The sequence below is a fragment of the Henckelia pumila genome, chromosome 1, assembly GCF_033568475.1.
Source record: "Henckelia pumila isolate YLH828 chromosome 1, ASM3356847v2, whole genome shotgun sequence".
Lineage (NCBI taxonomy): Eukaryota > Viridiplantae > Streptophyta > Magnoliopsida > Lamiales > Gesneriaceae > Henckelia > Henckelia pumila.
The window spans coordinates 172,533,928-172,552,079 of NC_133120.1; positions in this window are offsets into that span (position 1 = coordinate 172,533,928).

An 18,152-nucleotide genomic window follows, 5' to 3' on the forward strand; every position below is an offset into this window, starting at 1 on the left:
ATCTTTCGGGCATTTTGGACCCAAATCCTTGGTCCGTTAGAATATATAAAAATCTCTTAACCATGTTTTATTAAATCTAAACATGATTAGCAAATTAATTTTGTAAAATAGAACTGGGCTATTATATTCTTTCCCACTTAAGATATTTCGTCCTCGAAATCATATCTTAAGTACCGAAAAAACTTGAATAAGAACAACAGGTTCTTATTCTTTCATATCATTTTACAAGATCTCTTTGTAATCCAAATAATTGTCAGTAATGTCTCAATGCTAAAACTGGACCATACAAGGAACATCTTATTCAAAAATATTGTTTTTTATAATTCAGTATCAACATGGCCTCTCCACAAATGTCAAATCTGTATCCACTGAACCTTAGATAATTTCAAGATGTAAGACTCGTCTACCATAAATCATCATCACAGTGACACATGGAACACATCGAGGATATTATTCCCATATAACGACAAAGCTAATCTGAACTATATCTCATTTACTTTTCAACATCCCAATTGGACCAATAAACTCTATATATATCTTTTTGGTGAACCAACTATATCAACCCTCGGTTGAATCAATTCTGGTCCTTCAACCTGTCGTTTTTCCCTACTTCTTCCCAAAACAGTGGAGTACGACATCATTGTCTGTATAACACCTCAAATGGTATCATTCCATTACTGCTGTGAAAACTGTTTGTTGTACAATAATTCAATTAATGAAACCTGATTTTGCCAAGTTGGCCAAATTCTTAAGCGCAAGCTCATAATATATTCTCAAAATACAGATATTATGTTCTGACTGGTCAAAATTCTCCGAATGATTGGTTGTACTCACATTGATAATATTCCTTGAGTCATATTCGAAACTCCCCCAGAATCTGGGAACACATATGGAATCCCATTCCCTGACAATGCTTACAGATATGCCATGCAAATTCGCAATTTCCTGAATGTGTAATCAATCACTACTGTCAAAAGTGAATTCTCGATTACACAAAACGAAAAGCGTTGTCTCGGTGAGTTGATACATCGCAACCTTGATAGTATCATAATTTTTCGAGAGTACTAGCAAATGGGTCACAAAGTCCATCGTGATAACTCCCATTCTACTCAGGAATCGATAACTTATCATACAAACTTCCAGGTTGTCGATGTTCAGTCTAAATCTGTTGATACACCCAATACTAGGAAACATAATGATACACAAAGCGCTTCATACCTTTTCACTAGAACTGAGTACACAAGTCTTTGTACCAAAAGGATTCTCATACTAATGACTAACACTTTGTCACATGTGACAACGTCGTTGTCCACAATTTCTGATTTCCCGAACACTTCAGGTTCTCTTCTTGAAAATATCAATATTTATTCTGTTGACTCAAAAGTCGATTAGTACAATCCATAGTACTAATATTCCAAGTTGAATAGTGACATCTAACTCAAAACTTGAGATAACACCTAAAAAAGAGAATACTGATTATCCTGTCACGGATACTAATAATTCCTTGCTGAATTCTGACTTGCGCTACTAGATGAACAAAATTGTTTTATCCTTCTTTGGCAAAGTCCTTAAATCATAGACATAAGTTTTACTAATCTCTGGACTAAATTCAATTCAATTACATCTTCAGCTTTGATTTTATCCATAAATCATAATTTTTGAACAATAAATCGAGCTGGTCGAAGTCTTGTTCCGTGACCTACTACACGCGCTGTTCTTCATCTTTCTTGTGCGAGTTTGCTTCAATTTTTGGTTGTAAGTTGCTCTTAACCAAACCTCAATCTATTCGAGCATAGTCCAATCTTTTCCCCTAAATTTATGGCCATGGTGATGTGTTGTTAAAGATATGTTCTTTCTCTGTTCCATGTTTTTATTTTTCTTTTGGGTTTTTTTTCCCATATCAGTTGAAGATCTGTCGGTTTTGTGTTCTTGGGATGCATTACTTTCTTCGTTCATCTATTTTTTTTTTATTATTTTTGGTTTGGTAGTAAACACAATGATTAGTTGGTGCAAAGGGAAAGGTTTTTCTAAGAGTTAAGTTATCCTTCTTGTAATTTTGTAAAGGAAAATTATATTTTTCAGTATCGCTGGATTGCATTTTTGTCAATCTTCATTGGATGTTGTTTTGCTGGCATATTTCATTTTGGCACAGAAGAGTCGAGGTTGGTAACCGGTGTTGTGATTTTATCACACTTGCAGTAGATATCTTATCTCATATTTATTTGTACCTCTACTGCATGATATGTGACGAATGCCGAGTTTCAATATTTTTCACTCCTTTCTTCTAGATTGAAAAGAGAAGCACGTGAAAAAGGTCATGCCAGAGTTTCTTGGGCGTACTGGTTTAACAAAGTGTTGTATTACCAAGTGGCCCTTGTTTATGTGCTAACCAGACTTGTTACAAATTTGGCTCAATAGTTTAAAAAAGGAGTTTTTCAGATGAGAGATTTCTAACATTTACTTGATGTAACAAGCATTTCTAGCTTTCTATGTCATAAATGATCTGAAAATGATCCAATCCTCAAAAGATGTGGTACTATATTTGATTTTATGTTATTACTTACATTTAATTATTCAAGGAAAGGATATAAATTTTGATAGCTAGTTACCATGTTCAATATTCATTCATAGGTTCCTGCTGTCATCTACATCAGCAGATTCCTCGTACCAGTCCTGTAACGCCCTCAACCGATGAAGATGTTACAAAACTAACATAACCTTACAATAACGCGGAAAAGAATTTTTTTTTTTTTTGAAAGATGTATGCATACATCAAACCTTACTTAAAACATTTCAGAATAGTTTACAAACCAAATCCAAACCTTAAAATTTATAAAACTTGTTTACAACCTTAAAATACATCATAAAGTTGCAAATAGCTCAAGACATAGCATATCACACTCAACACATAACACACTCATGCATCGCCCGCCGGTCCGACTCCTTACTCTTCTTCATGTCTGACATTAAACTCGTCGACATATGCATAAATGTCACCTTCATTACCTGCACCATTCAAGTATAGTGAGTCTAAAGACTCAGCAAGTATATGCAGTAAAAATCGTGAGATTTCAAATATCATTTAAACGTAACATAACATAGCATAAACTCATCATTTGGTGATGAATTATGCGAAATTGTGGCAACCATCATAATGGGCACATTCATCCTTTTCTTGTTGATCAACAAGCATATGGCACTAAGCCTCATAACATTCGTTCTTTGGAAAGGCCATCTCCGGAGCTCATCCCGGAGCACCAGTCCCGTGTACTTATCTGTCTCATGAGCCATGTTTGGAAAGGCCCTCTCCGGAGCCCAAACCGGAGCACCAATCCCCTGTTTGCCACCACAAAGACACATAAGACATCAAAATCTTTTCATGCATCAACGTATCATATCATGATTCATCTTAACATCATTTATCATATCATTTCATTCATTATGAAACATCATTGTTTCATCGTAAATTCCGTCATAACTTTCATTTCATGAACATAAAACTTTACTCCATTACTTCATGCATGTCATAGATGATAAAAATCATACTTTCATATTGAACATAGGTTTCATGAATGAAACTTAGACATTTACATGCATCACATAGCGTAATCGATCCACGTAAGTCGTTCTTGTCGTTCTTGACTTAAAACTTGAAACTTTTTGCATAGAAACTCTTAAATATATTTTATAAGCCTTTGAAGATCATAATCATGAATTTAGGACCCTAAAATAACATAAACAAATCATGAATTTCGAGTGAAAGGCGCGGCCGCTCAACTTCTAGCGCGGGCGCGCCTGACCTGCGCAAATGGTTCATCTTGCTCGCTCCGAAACTCTATTTTGTAGTTATAATTTGAACACGTGGTAAACATGAAAGTTGTAGCTCTGGAGCTTGGCTTTCTAATGCCGAAAACAGCACCTCAATTGGAGTTTGACGTAAAAAGTTATGCTCATTCTCCCCAAATGTGTCACTGCCGGGAAATCAAAACACTCTACACACTTTGGGGTGATTTTGACCAATCTTCCAAAATTATTTTGACAAAACTCAAAACATGAAAGTTGTAGATAAATAAGCTAGCTTTCAAATAAAATTAGCCTCATATCATTTGGATTACTATCCTAATTGGTATCCTCAAAATCATAACAAGTATAGGTAATCCGGTGCCACCAAACACAATTTCAACACTTCAAACTTCAAACATAAACTTCTTTTAATCAAAATCCTAACTACATAAATCATCAAAGCTCATTTTCTTGTAATTGAACATGGTTTAACTAACTTCAAAACATTAAAATCTTAAAAGAACATGAACCTCTTGAATCAACTCAAGTACTTGACAAGAACAACCTACGCTTCACGATCTCGTAAAATCATAACTTCATGCTCTTGAAATTCATGAAAATCATGCATAAATATCTCAACACACAACAATTCATATCAAAATACATAATAGCTTGAATGGGTTTCAAAATCTTTTAAATTTGTACTTGCCTTGAAATGAAGACGAAGTTGATTCGGATTCTTGGCAACGAGCTAACCACACCAAGAACGAGATTTGGAACTTTGGCTTGTGACTTTCTTAAAGAACCGTGAAAGTTTAATAAAGAAACAAGAAGGAGAAGATGATAGAATGGAGATAATGGGAAAGAATCATGTAGAGGATAGGGAAGAAGAGAGAGTCAAGGGAACAAGGGGACATGGGAAGTAATGGGGTGGGGAATTGGGTAGATAGATAGGATAATGATCATTCAATACATAATGTGTGTTCATCTCTAAAATGCAGTCAGTCACCCGTCCCGACTCTTCTGATAAAAATACCATCCCCCGACTCATGCATCAAAAACATATCAATATTATACTTAAAACGTTCATAAAAATACGCTCTATCATCTCGTTCGTAAGTTAGCCTCGTCCCATGATTCCAAAATCAAACTTGACCTGAAACCATTAACTTAATCAAAAGCGTTAAACATAAAATAATTATATCATGAAACCATAATCATTAAATCATAACTTAAACAATTTATGGCATAAAATCATAAAAATTATTTTAAAATCATCGTAAGTGAGTTTAGTGGATTTGGACCTTACAAGTCCTCCTACAGGTTTATCGCAATTAAATTATATAAAAAACATTTGCTTTATTTATTTTTTGAAAATTTCCCATCTTGTAGTGATATTGACTTGTACTCATTACGCAGGAGATAACCTGGATAGGTCAACGCTCGAAGGTTCTATATTCTGCCGGAGGGATTCTTTGGATAATTTCTGGTCCAGGGATCCTCTTTCTTCTAAGTATCATGAGTTATTTTATGTATATTTTATCCATAGTGATTGGAGCTAGCTGAAAATGCTTTGATGATAGTATGGACCTGTTAAGGGTGAGGCCCATATTAAAATCCCACATCGAAAGATTATCAAAACTGAATGAGAAGACCTCCTATAAATAGAGCTCCCTTATTTCAGTTATTGTATCCCATTCTTTTCTTTTTTATTGACATTAGAGAAGAAAATAAAGAGAGAAAAAAAGAGTTGTTTTTTTCGGTGTGAGTTAGAGAAATATTTTCTCGGTAATACTCGAGGCTTGGGTGTAGAGAGATATAGTGTTTTGTATACACTTGTAATATTTCTCCGGTAATAAATATTTGCAGCAGCTCCGTGGACGTAGCCTATATTGGGTGAACCACGTAAATCTTTGGTGTTCTTGTTGATTATTTTATTTCGCAATTTCTATTATCGTCATGTTCGCTTTGGTATAATCCATAACAACTGGTATCAGAGCTGTAACGGTGTTCGGGAGCCTTGGTGAAAATTTTCTTAAAATTTTGAGTATGCTCTGTGGTTGCAGCTTTGTCTGATTTTCCACATCAGAAAATATTGTTTGAAATTTTATTAAGGCAGGAGAAGCGATGGCCGAAAATGACGGATCGGGACCTGGAATCAATAAGTTCAACGGTACAGATTTCACATTCTGGCGGTTACAGATTAAAGATTATTTGTATAGCAAGAAGCTACATCAACCTCTATCCGGGGTGAAGCCAGAAAAGATGGAGGATGATGAGTGGGAGCTCCTTGATCGACAAGTGTTAGGGGTAATACGATTGACCCTAACAAAGAACGTGGCACACAACGTGGCGGAGGCAAAAACTACGGAGGAGATGATGTCCATTTTGTCGGACATGTACGAGAAGCCATCAGCAAATAATAAAGTGTTCCTCATGAAAAAGTTATTCAACTTGAAGATGGAGGAAGGTGCTTCGGTGGCGGCACACATAAATGAATTCAACACGATTGTTTCCCAGCTAACATCGATTGAAATCAAATTTGATGAGGAGATTCGAGCACTTATTCTTTTGGCGTCTTTACCAAATGTTTGGGAGCCGATGCGGGCAGCGGTTAGTAATTCTGCTGGAAAAGAAAAGTTACAATTTAATGATATCAGAGATCGAATCCTTGGTGAAGAAGTTTGCAGGATGGATTCGGAAGAAGCAACATCATCGAGATCTACCCTAAATCTCGAAAACAGAAGTAGGGGCAGGAATAGCGAAAAAGGTTCTAACCGATGGCGTGGCAGATCCAAATCAAGAACTGGAAAAGACAAAAATACATTTGAATAGAAATTGAAGTGCTGGAGCTGTGGTGAAACTGGTCACATGAAAAAGGACTGCAAATCACCCAAGAATAATGCAAATGTTGTTACTGAGAATGTACATGATGCCTTAGTACTATCCATGGAAAGCCCGGTTGATTCTTGGGTTATGGATTCGGGAGCTTCGTTTCATACCACTGGTGATCGTGAGCTATTCAATAATTACATTGTTGGTAATTACGGAAAAGTTTTTTTGGCTGATGGAAAAAATTTGGAAATAGCTGGCATGGGTGATGTCAGTTTGAAAATGTCAAACGGATCTATCTAGAAGCTCAACAAAGTGAGGCATGTACCAAAGTTGACCCGGAATCTGTTCTCAGTAGGACAACTTGATGACGAAGGCCATAAAGTGACATTTGGTGATGGCTCTTGGAAAGTGAGCAAAGGAGCCATGATTGTTGCTCGAGGAACAAAAACTTGAACTCTTTATATGACTTCCAGTTGTAGAGAAATGTTAGCAGCTGTGGATGCGGGAGCTAACTCAAGTCTATGGCACTGTAGACTTGGACATATGAGTGAGAAGGGAATGAAGATGCTGATATCAAAAGGGAAGCTACCGGAGTTAAAAACTGTCGAACACAAACTGTGTGAAAGTTGTGTTCTTGGAAAACAGAAAAGAGTGAGCTTTTCGAAAGGCGGTAGGGAACCAAAAGCATCAAAATTGGAGTTGGTTCATACAGACGTGTGGGGGCCATCTCCTGTGACATCCCTTGGTGGCTCACGATATTATGTCATATTTATCGATGATTCGAGCATGAAAGTTTGGGTTTATTTTTTGAAAAATAAATTTGATGTTTACGAAATATTTAAGAAGTGGAAAACCATGGCGGAGAATGAGACCAACTTGAAGGTGAAATGTTTAAGGTCTGATAACGGTGGAGAATATGAAGATTTTGAGTTCAAAAAGTATTGTGCACTAAACGGAATCAAGATGGAGAAAACCATTCCTGGTACACCTCAACAGAATGGTGTGGCTGAAAGAATGAATAGAACTCTGAATGAACGTGCCAGGAGCATGAGATTTCACGCTGGACTGCCGAAATCATTATGGGCTGATGCAGTTAACACTGCAGCGTATTTGATCAACAAAGGACCTTCGGTACCACTTGATTGCAGAATACCAGAGGAGGTCTGGAGCGGCAAAGGATTAAACCTTTTGTTCTTGAAAGTGTTTGGTTGTCTCTCATATATTCACATCGATTTAGCCAGTAGAATGAAACTTGATCCGAAATCAAAGAAATGTTTCTTTATTGGTTATGGAGATAATGTGTAAGGCCCTGAAATTAATTACTTTTTGTGATTATTGGAATTGATTATTATTTATTTTGGACATTCTTTGAGCCGGGATTGAATCGAATTAAATTGGGAGTTCAGGGACCGGAATGCAAAATTGGATTTATTTATATTATAAGATGCAAGTTGGCCAATCATTCATCATCTCCTTCCTCCCTACCCTCCCTCTCTCGATCTCTCTCTCTCCTCCGAAAGCCATAAACAACGATTTCTTAAGCTTTTCTTTCGTCTGATTCGCACGATCCGACCGTCAGATTTTGATTCCGAGTCGAGTTTCACGATCACCGCAACGAGGGCTTTGTTCTGACGTAAGTTTTGCTAAGATCTTTGAAATTTGATTTTTTTTGGGTTTTCAGAACTTGATAATCTTCGATTATGTTGTTATTGAGTTAGTTTAGATCGTGTATTCGAAGTCGGTTCGGAAAAAGAACGAAGTTTGGATTTTATATGATTTTTGAGGTATATTTCGAAAATGGGGTGTTGGATTTTGGTTGGATTTTGATTGATTTGTTGGTTGAGAAGTTGATATGGATGGTATAAAATAATTTGATGATGTTGATGATTTTTGGTTTGAACGATTATTGCCATTATGCCGTCGAAATAGAGTTTTGGTTTATCGGTTGTTTGTTTTGTTCAATTCCGGGTTTGTTTGAGTTGTTGGATTGACACCGAATCCCTATAATCTTCATTTTCAGATTTGGATTGGAGTTTTGGGTTTGGATCGAACTTGGGAGTTGATCGAATTGAGAATCGAAGACGATATATTGATTGAGTTTTCCTTGTTTCAATTTGTTGTGATTTGATTGATTATTTATTTGAGTTCGTTGTTATTTCAGATTTGTATCTTCGACGGACTTGAAAGGTAAAAGATGACATTGATTTGAATGGGGTTGAATACTCGAGTTCGATTGATTCTCGAGCCCCGAAAATCACATACTGCATGTTTATTTGCTTGTGTGAATTTGATTGATCATTTTATTTACACTTGCATCCATATTGAACCGATTTCTCGATTCGTTTTGAAATTAGACGATTTAGGGAGCTATATTGAAGTGGTCTTGGATTTCGAGTTTTTCCAAGTGCCAGAATACTTCTTATAGTTGCCCTGAAGTCTAGGGGTTGAGTTGAATGACATCCACCCCGAATGGGTGTGTCGGTGAGTTATTGTGAAGACTTGGCCCCGGGATCCCAACCAAATACCGATTGATATTCCGATTATCTGATTTGATAGTCCCGAGTTTTGAAGTCATGCACACATTCATTCTCATTTTGATTTGTTATTGATTATTGTATTTCAATCTGAGGTGTTTATCTGTTATTGCATGCCTGTCTCTTTTACTTAGAAATTATATTTCTAACCGGTTTATCCGGCTGTTGTCTTTGTTTGTATGTGAACTTGGCAACAGGAGGATCAGGAGCTGGACCGAGTCGTCTTGGTTAGCTTGGGTTAAGATTGATAGAAGTGAGACTCCGTGTCGTAGGGTCGAGCCCGTTGAACTTGTATTAGTTTTGTTGAGTCTTTTGAACTCTATTCTAGAACTCAACTTTTGGTTGTATTTGTTGGGCAGAACTTAGAACCCATTGTATGCTCTATATATCATTTTATATGCGTGCTTGAGTTTGGTTTTGAATCGGGCTACCTTTGGAGCGTTTTTGGTTGAGCCCTGCACCCTGCTGGCCTTTTGGCCTGTGCGCGAGCGCGCGCGAGAAGGCCTGGGGTGCTCGGGTTTGGTTACCCACACGCGCGCGAGCCTAGCACCTCGCGCGGGTGCGAGTTTTCTTGAGGGCTCGGGAAGTTTTGCCCGCGCGCGCGCGAGCTCTCCCCTCGCGCGGCCGCGAGCCTTTCTGCGAGCCCTCTGGCCGCGTAGCCTACGCGCGAGACCCTTTAAAAAAAAAAAATTGATTCGCTTTTTCACGGCTATTCGTATCCGATTATCATTAATTATTCGAGTTTAGAAGATTAGAAATGGGTATCAGAGCGATAAGATTCTTGGATTTGAACTAGAGTGAGCGGGGTAGATCGAGTCCGCATGAATTGGATTCTCGCATGCGATTGATTTATTTAAATGATTATTTTAAATACGTGCGAGCATGCTTTATTGATTCTTGAATTAATTTAATTACATGATTTGTGATTTAATTTATAAAGCATGAATTATTTGATATATATCTACCTTGTGCTATTATCTGTTCTTGTATATCTTTGAGATTCATGAGTACTCAGAGCAGAGTTTGGACACCGAGGTTTTGAGATTGAGATTGAGTTTGAGATATTGTGTCCTAACCTTTGATATCTGATGGCACCTCGTCGATCTTTGAGAAGGAATCCACCACCTTTGACTCCTCCTTCTACTGAGAATCCGCCGCCAGTTTTAACTCCTCCGAATGATCAGGATAGTACTGGAGTGGATCAGTTTGATGCAACCGCGACCCCGATGAAGACTCTATTGAAGAGATTTCGATCTTTCCGACCGCCTACCTTGACTGGTACCGAGAACTCCGTTGACTCTGAGAGTTGGCTAGAGGATATTGATCAGCTCTTTGATTCTCTCGACTATACCGATGACCGCAGGATCAGGTTAATCATTCACCAGCTTCAGAGTATTGCCAAGAATTGGTGGACTACGACCAAGAGGGCCAATGAGAATCGAGGCACCGTTATCACTTGGGATTTATTCAAGACTGAGTTCTACAAGCGCTTCTTTCCTGTCTCGTATCGTAAGAAAAAGGGTGCCGAATTTGCGAATCTGAAGCAAGGGAATCTGAGTATCGAGGAGTACGTGAGTATGTTTGACAGTCTCTTGAGGTTTGCACCTCACATTGCAGATCACGAGGAAGCCAAATCCGATCATTTCATCAATCTCTTGAATCCTAAGATCTTTACCTTGGTCAATACCGGGAGACCCAACAACTTTGTAGAAGCTATAGATCAGGCAAAGGGAGCCGAAGCGGGACTTTTGATGCAACGAGGAAATCAGATAGCTCCTCAGCAGCAGCAGAGATCTTTTCAGAATCAGCCTGTTCAATCAGTACCAACCTTCTCAGCAGTCGAATCAGTCTCAGAGGGTTAAGGGAGGCAACAGTGGCAGAAACAGGCGAGATTAGTATAGACCGAAGGGGAAATAGTTCAAGAAGTCTGGGAGCAGTTAATCGAGCTCCAGTGACTCTAGGCAGTTCAGTTCTGGACAGAATTCTGGGTTTTCAGGAGCACCGTGTAGCAAGTGTGGAGGACGCCACCCAAGTGATCAGTGTCGTGGCGTGTTTGGTAGTTGCAATATCTGCCAGCAGCCGGGTCAATTTGCTAGATTCTGTCCTCAGCGAGGATCCGATAGAGCTCAGAGCGGCAGTACTTCTAGACCGCCAGCTCAGCCCGAGAGATCAGCTTCTGCAGTCCATTCTTTTCAGCCCCAGCAGCAGTCTCGTCAGGGAGGTAACCAGAATCAGAACCAACCTCCTTGACAGCAGGCGAGGGTGTTTGCCCTGACAGAGGATCATGCCAATGCAGCTCCGAATGACGTGATAGCAGGTAACTATTCGATCTTTGGTTATCCTGCGTTTGTTTTAATTGATATGGGTGCTTCTCACTGTTTTATTTTTGAATTATTTGTCGTGATGCATGATTTATTTACCGAGCCATTATCTGATGTCGTTTTTATCACTTCACCTTTGGGTGGAGGAATTATTTCGGTGAGAATGGTCCGAAACTGTGTGTTAGAATCCGAGGGGAATTCGATTGAGATTGACTGCATTGTACTTGGATTATCTGATTTTGACTGTATTGTCGGGATTGATGCTCTGACCAAGTATAGGGCGACAGTAGATTGCTTTCAGAAAGTGGCTCGTTTCAGACTTGAGATGGCAGATGATTGGAAGTTTTTCGGTAAGGGTTCTCGATCCAGGATTTCTTTGATTTCTGCGTTGTCCATGTCTCGTTTGCTTCAGAGAGGAGCAGAAGGATTCCTGATTTATGCAGTAGATGTTCAAAGGTCTAGTCCTGAGTTGACTGAGATACCGGTGGTTAGCGTATTTCCTGATGTTTTTCCAGACGAGATTCCTGGTTTGCCGTTGATTTGAGAGGTCGAATTCAACATCGAACTTGCACCGGGTACTCAACCTATTTCAAAAGCACCTTATCGAATGGATCCATTAGAATTGAAGGATTTGAAGAAGCAGTTAGAAGATTTGATTGCCAAGGGATACATCCGACCTAGCGTATCGCCTTGGGGTGCTCCAGTGCTCTTTGTGAGGAAGAAAGACGGTTCTATGCGACTCAGCATCGATTATCGCCAGTTGAATCAAGCGACGGTCATGAACAAATATCCTTTACCTAGGATCGACGATCTTTTTGATCAACAGCAGGGTTCTTCAGTGTATTCGAAGATAGATCTGAGATCAGGGTATCATTAGCTAAGAGTTCGCAACGAGGATGTGCCTAAGACGGCTTTCAGAACCAGATATGGGCATTTTGAGTTCAAAGTCATGCCGTTTGGTTTGACAAATGCTCCAGCAGTTTTTATGGATCTGATGAATCGTATCTTTTAGCGGTATTTGGATGAGTTCGTCATTATCTTTATTGACGATATTTTGATCTATTCGAAGAACCGTTCAGATCATGCAGAGCATTTGAGGATTGTATTACAGGTTTTGCAAGCCGAACAATTGTATGCTAAGCTATCGAAGTGCGAGTTTTGGTTGGACCGAGTTGTTTTTCTAGGCCACATTGTATCAGGAGATGGAATTTTTGTTGACCCCAGTAAGATCGAGGCAGTTATGAATTGGCCGAGATCGATATCAGTGCTAGAAATCCGAAGCTTCATGGGTTTAGCGGGGTATTATTGCCGATTTATCGAGGGTTTCTCTTCCATTGCAAAGCCGATAACCCAGTTGACCCAGAAGAATGCACCGTTTGTTTGGTCCGAGGAGTGCGAGGCCAGTTTTGTTGAGTTGAAGAAGAGATTGACCAGCGCTTCGATCTTGTCTATTCCATCAGGTACGGGAGGTTATTCCGTTTACTGTTACGCTTCTCACCGTGGTCTTGGATGCATTATTATGCAGAGGAAGCATGTCATAGCTTATGCTTCGAGGCAGCTGAAGCCGCACGAGACTCGTTATCCGATCCATGACCTTGAGCTTGCGGCCATTGTGTTTGCTTTGAAGACCTGGTGCCATTATCTTTTTGGCGAGTCATTTGATATATTTTCGGACCATAAGAGCCTGAAGTACTTGTTTTCCCAGTCTGAGCTTAACATGAGACAGAGGAGATGGATGGATTTTCTTAAGGACTTCGATTGTGAAATCAAGTATTACCCTGGAAAGTCGAATGCAGCTGCAGATGCTCTTAGTCGAAAGCTTTGTTCCTTATCTCTTGCTACGATTGGTGTCTCTTAATTGATTGAAGACTGTTGTACTTCTGGTTTGGAGTTTGAGACCAATAGGAGATCCAATAGAGTTTTTGCGATTCAGGCCAAGTCAGAGTTGTTTCAGTTGATCAGAGAGGCACAGAAATCCGTTCCGAGCAGTCAGAGTTCGATAGAGAAGGATAGATCAGGTCATCAGTCAAAGTTTTGGGTCAGGGATGATATTCTATTCGTGAATAACCGTATTGTTGTGCCCAATATTTCTGAGTTGAGACAACGTATTATTCTAAAGGCGCATTGCAGTCGGCTCAGTGTTCATCCAGGAGGCCGGAAGATGTATAACGACTTGAAGACTCAGTTCTGGTGGAAGTAGTTGAAAGGAGATGTCACGAGGTTTGTATCCCATTGTCTGAATTGTCAACAAGTGAAAGCCGAGAGGAAGAAACCAGGTGGATTATTGCATAGTTTACCTGTCACGGAATGGAAGTGGGATCATATCTCTATGGATTTTATCACGAAGCTACCACGTTCAGTCAGAGGTTGTGATACGATTTGGGTAGTGATTGACCGGTTGACAAAATCTGCTTGTTTCATTCCATACCGTATGACATACCGTCACGATCAGATGTCCGAGTTGTACGTCAGAGAGGTTGTGAGATTGCACGGCGTGCCGAAGTCGATAGTATCAGACAGATATCCGAGGTTTACTTCTCACTTTTGGCACAGTCTACAGGGGGCATTGAGTACTCGTTTGCACTTGAGCACAACGTATCACCCTCAGACCGACGGTCAATCCGAGCGTACGATCCAGACTTTGGAGGATATGCTTCGCGCAGTAGTGCTTGATTTTGGCTCAGGTAGGCAGGAGTCTTTACCTCTAGTGGAGTTTTCGTTCAATAACAGCTTCCAAGCGAGTATTGGCATGGCGCCTTTTGAAGCCTTGTATGGGAAGAAGTGCAGATCTCCGTTATTTTGGGATGAGATTTCAGAATCACCTGAGTTGGGTCCAGATATGATTTGCGATATGGCAAAGCAAGTAAAGTTGATTCGAATCATGATGAAGACAGCCCAAGATCGACAGGCCAAGTATGCAAATGTCAAACGCAGACCACTGTCTTTTGATCAGGGAGACCGTGTGTTTCTGAAGATTTCTCCGTTCAGAGGCACTGTCAGATTCGGGAAGAAAGGAAAGTTGTCTCCGAGATTCCTTGGTCCGTATGAGATTCTGAAGAATATAGGCGATGTTGCCTATAGAATTGCTCTTCCTCCGTCTCTTTCAGGAATCCACGATGTGTTTCACATCTCGATGTTGCGGAAATATCATCCGGACCCATTGCATGTTCTTCAACCAAATGAGGCCGAACTTGATGAGACTCTGAGTTACTTCGAGTGACCGATTCAGATTCTAGACAGAAAAGAGAAGCAGCTCAGAAAGAAGTCGATTCCGTTGGTGAAGATTCAGTGGAGTCGTCACGGAGTTGAGGAAGCAACTTGGGAGACCGAATCTGATATGAGGCAGCGATTTCTAGAATTGTTCGATTGAGGTGAGTTCGTCTTCAGTGTGATTCTTTCTTGTTCAGTCTGTGATCTGTCAGATTTCGAGGACGAAATCGAATCTTAGAGGGGGAGAATTGTAAGGCCCTGAAAATTAATTACTTTTCGTGATTATTGGAATTGATTATTATTTATTTTGGAGATTCTTTGAGCCGGGATTGAATCGAATTAAATTGGGAGTTTCAGGGACCGGAATGCAAAATTGGATTTATTTATATTATAAGATGCAAGTTGGCCAATCATTCATCATCTCCTTCTTCCCTACCCTCCCTCTCTCGATCTCTCTCTCTCCTCCGAAAGCCATAACCAACGATTTCTCAAGCTTTTCTTCCGTTTGATTTGCACGATCCGACCGTCAGATTTTGATTTCGAGTCGAGTTTCACGATCACCGCAACGAGGGCTTCGTTCTGACGTAAGTTTTTCTACGATCTTCGAACTTTGATTTTTGTTGGGTTGTCAAAACTTGATAATCTTCGAGTATGTTGTTATTGAGTTAGCTTAGATCGTGTATTCGAAGTCGGTTCGGAAAAAGAACAAAGTTTGGATTTTATATGATTTTTGAGGTATATTTCGAAAATGGGGTGTTGGATTTTGGTTGGATTTTGATTGATTTGTTGGTTGAGAAGTTGATATGGATGGTATAGAATGGTTTGATGATATTGATGATTTTTGGTTTGAACGATTATAGCCGTTATGCCGTCGAAATCGAGTTTTGATTTATCGGTTGTTTGTTTGGTTCAATTTCGGGTTTGTTTGAGTTGAGCCCTGCACCCTGCTGGCCTTTTGGCCTATGCGCGAGCGAGGCTCGCCCTCGCGCGCGCGCGCGAAAGAAGGCCTGGGGTGCTCGGGTCTGGTTGCCCGCACGCGCGCGAGTCTAGAACCTCGCGCGGGTGTGAGTTTTCTTGAGGGCTCGGGAAGTTTTTCCCGGGCGCGCGCGCGCGAGCTCTCCCCTCGCGCGGCCGCGAGCCGGGTAGATCGAGTCCGCATGAATTGGATTCTCGCATGCAATTGATTTATTTAAATGATTATTTTAAATACGTGCGAGCATGCTTTATTGATTCTTGAATTAATTGAATTACATGATTTGTGATTTAATTTATAAAGCATGAATTATTTGTTATATATCTACCTTGTGCTATTATCTGTTCTCGTATATCTTTGAGATTCATGAGTACTCAGAGCAGAGTTTGGACACCGAGGTTTTGAGATTGAGATTGAGTTTGAGATATTGTGTCCTAACCTTTGATATCTGATGGCACCTCGTCGATCTTTGAGAAGGAATCCACCACCTTTGACTCCTCCTTCTACTGAGAATCCGCCGCCAGTTTTAACTCCTCCGAATGATCAGGATAGTACTGGAGTGGATCAGTTTGATGCAACTGCGACCCCGATGGAGACTCTATTGAAGAGATTTCGATCTTTCCGACCGCCTACCTTGAGTGGTACCGAGAACTCCGTTGACTGTGAGAGTTGGCTAGAGGATATTGATCAGCTCTTTGATTCTCTCGACTATACCGATGACCGCAGGATCAGGTTAATCATTCACCAGCTTCAGGGTGTTGCCAAGAATTGGTGGACTACGACCAAGAGGGCCAATGAGAATCGAGGCACCGTTATCACTTGGGATTTATTCAAGACTGAGTTCTACAAGCGGTTCTTTCCTGTCTCGTATCGTAAGAAAAAGGGTGCCGAATTTGCGAATCTGAAGCAAGGGAATCTGAGTATCGAGGAGTACGTGAGTAAGTTTGACAGTCTCTTGAGGTTTGCACCTCACATTGAAGATCACGAGGAAGCCAAATCCGATCATTTCATCAATGGCTTGAATCCTAAGATCTTTACCTTGGTCAATACCGGGAGACCCAACAACTTTGCAGATGCTATGGATCAGGCAAAGGGAGCCGAAGCGGGACTTTTGATGCAACGAGGAAATCAGATAGCTCCTCAGCAGCAGCAGAGATCTTTTCAGAATCAGCCTGTTCACTTTCAGCCTCAGCAATCCCAGTATCAGTACCAACCTTCTCAGCAGTCGAATCAGTCTCAGAGGGTTAAGGGAGGCAACAGTGGCAGAAACAGGCGAGATTAGTATAGACCAAAGGGGAAACAGTTCAAGAAGTCGTGGAGCAGTTCATCGAGCACTAGTGACTCTAGGCAGTTCAGTTCCCGATAGAATTCTGGGTTTTCAGGAGCACCGTGTAGCAAGTGTGGAGGACGCCACCCAAGTGATCAGTGTCGTGGCGTGTTTGGTAGTTGCAATATCTGCCAGCAGCCGGGTCACTTTGCTAGATTCTGTCCTCAGCGAGGATCCGATAGAGCTCAGAGCGGCAGTACTTCTAGACCGCCAGCTTAGCCCGAGAGATCAGCTTCTGCAGTCCATTCTTTTCAGCCCCAGCAGCAGTCTCGTCAGGGAGGTAACCAGAATCAGAACCAACCTCCTCGACAGCAGGCGAGGGTGTTTGCCTTGACAGAGGATCAGGCCAATGCAGCTCCGAATGACGTGATAGCAGGTAACTATTCGATCTTTGGTTATCCTGCGTTTGTTTTGATTGATACGGGTGCTTCTCACTGTTTTATTTCTGAAAGATTTGTCGTGATGCATGATTTACTTGCCGAGCCATTATCTGATGTCGTTTTTATCACTTCACCTTTGGGTGGAGGAATTATTTCGGTGAGAATGGTCCGAAACTGTGTGTTAGAATCCGAGGGGAATTCGATTGAGATTGACTGCATTGTACTTGGATTATCTGATTTTGATTGTATTGTCGAGATTGATGCTCTGACCAAGTATAGGGCGACAGTAGATTGCTTTCAGAAAGTGGTTCGTTTCAGACCTGAGATGGCAGATGATTGGAAGTTTTTTGGTAAGGGTTCTCGATCCAGGATTTCTTTGATTTCTGCGTTGTCCATGTCTCGTTTGCTTCAGAGAGGAGCAGAAGGATTCCTGATTTATGCAGTAGATGTTCAAAGGTCTAGTCCTGAGTTGACTGAGATACCGGTGGTTAGCGAATTTTCTGATGTTTTTCCAGACAAGATTCCTGGTTTTCCGCTGATTTGAGAGGTCGAATTCAACATCGAACTTGCACTGGGTACTCAACCTATTTCAAAAGCACCTTATCGAATGGATCCGCTAGAATTGAAGGATTTGAAGAAGCAGTTAGAAGATTTGATTGCCAAGGGATACATCCGACCTAGCGTATCGCCTTGGGGTGCTCCAGTGCTCTTTGTGAGGAAGAAAGACGGTTCTATGCGACTCTGCATCGACTATCGCCAGTTGAATCAAGCGACGGTCAAGAACAAGTA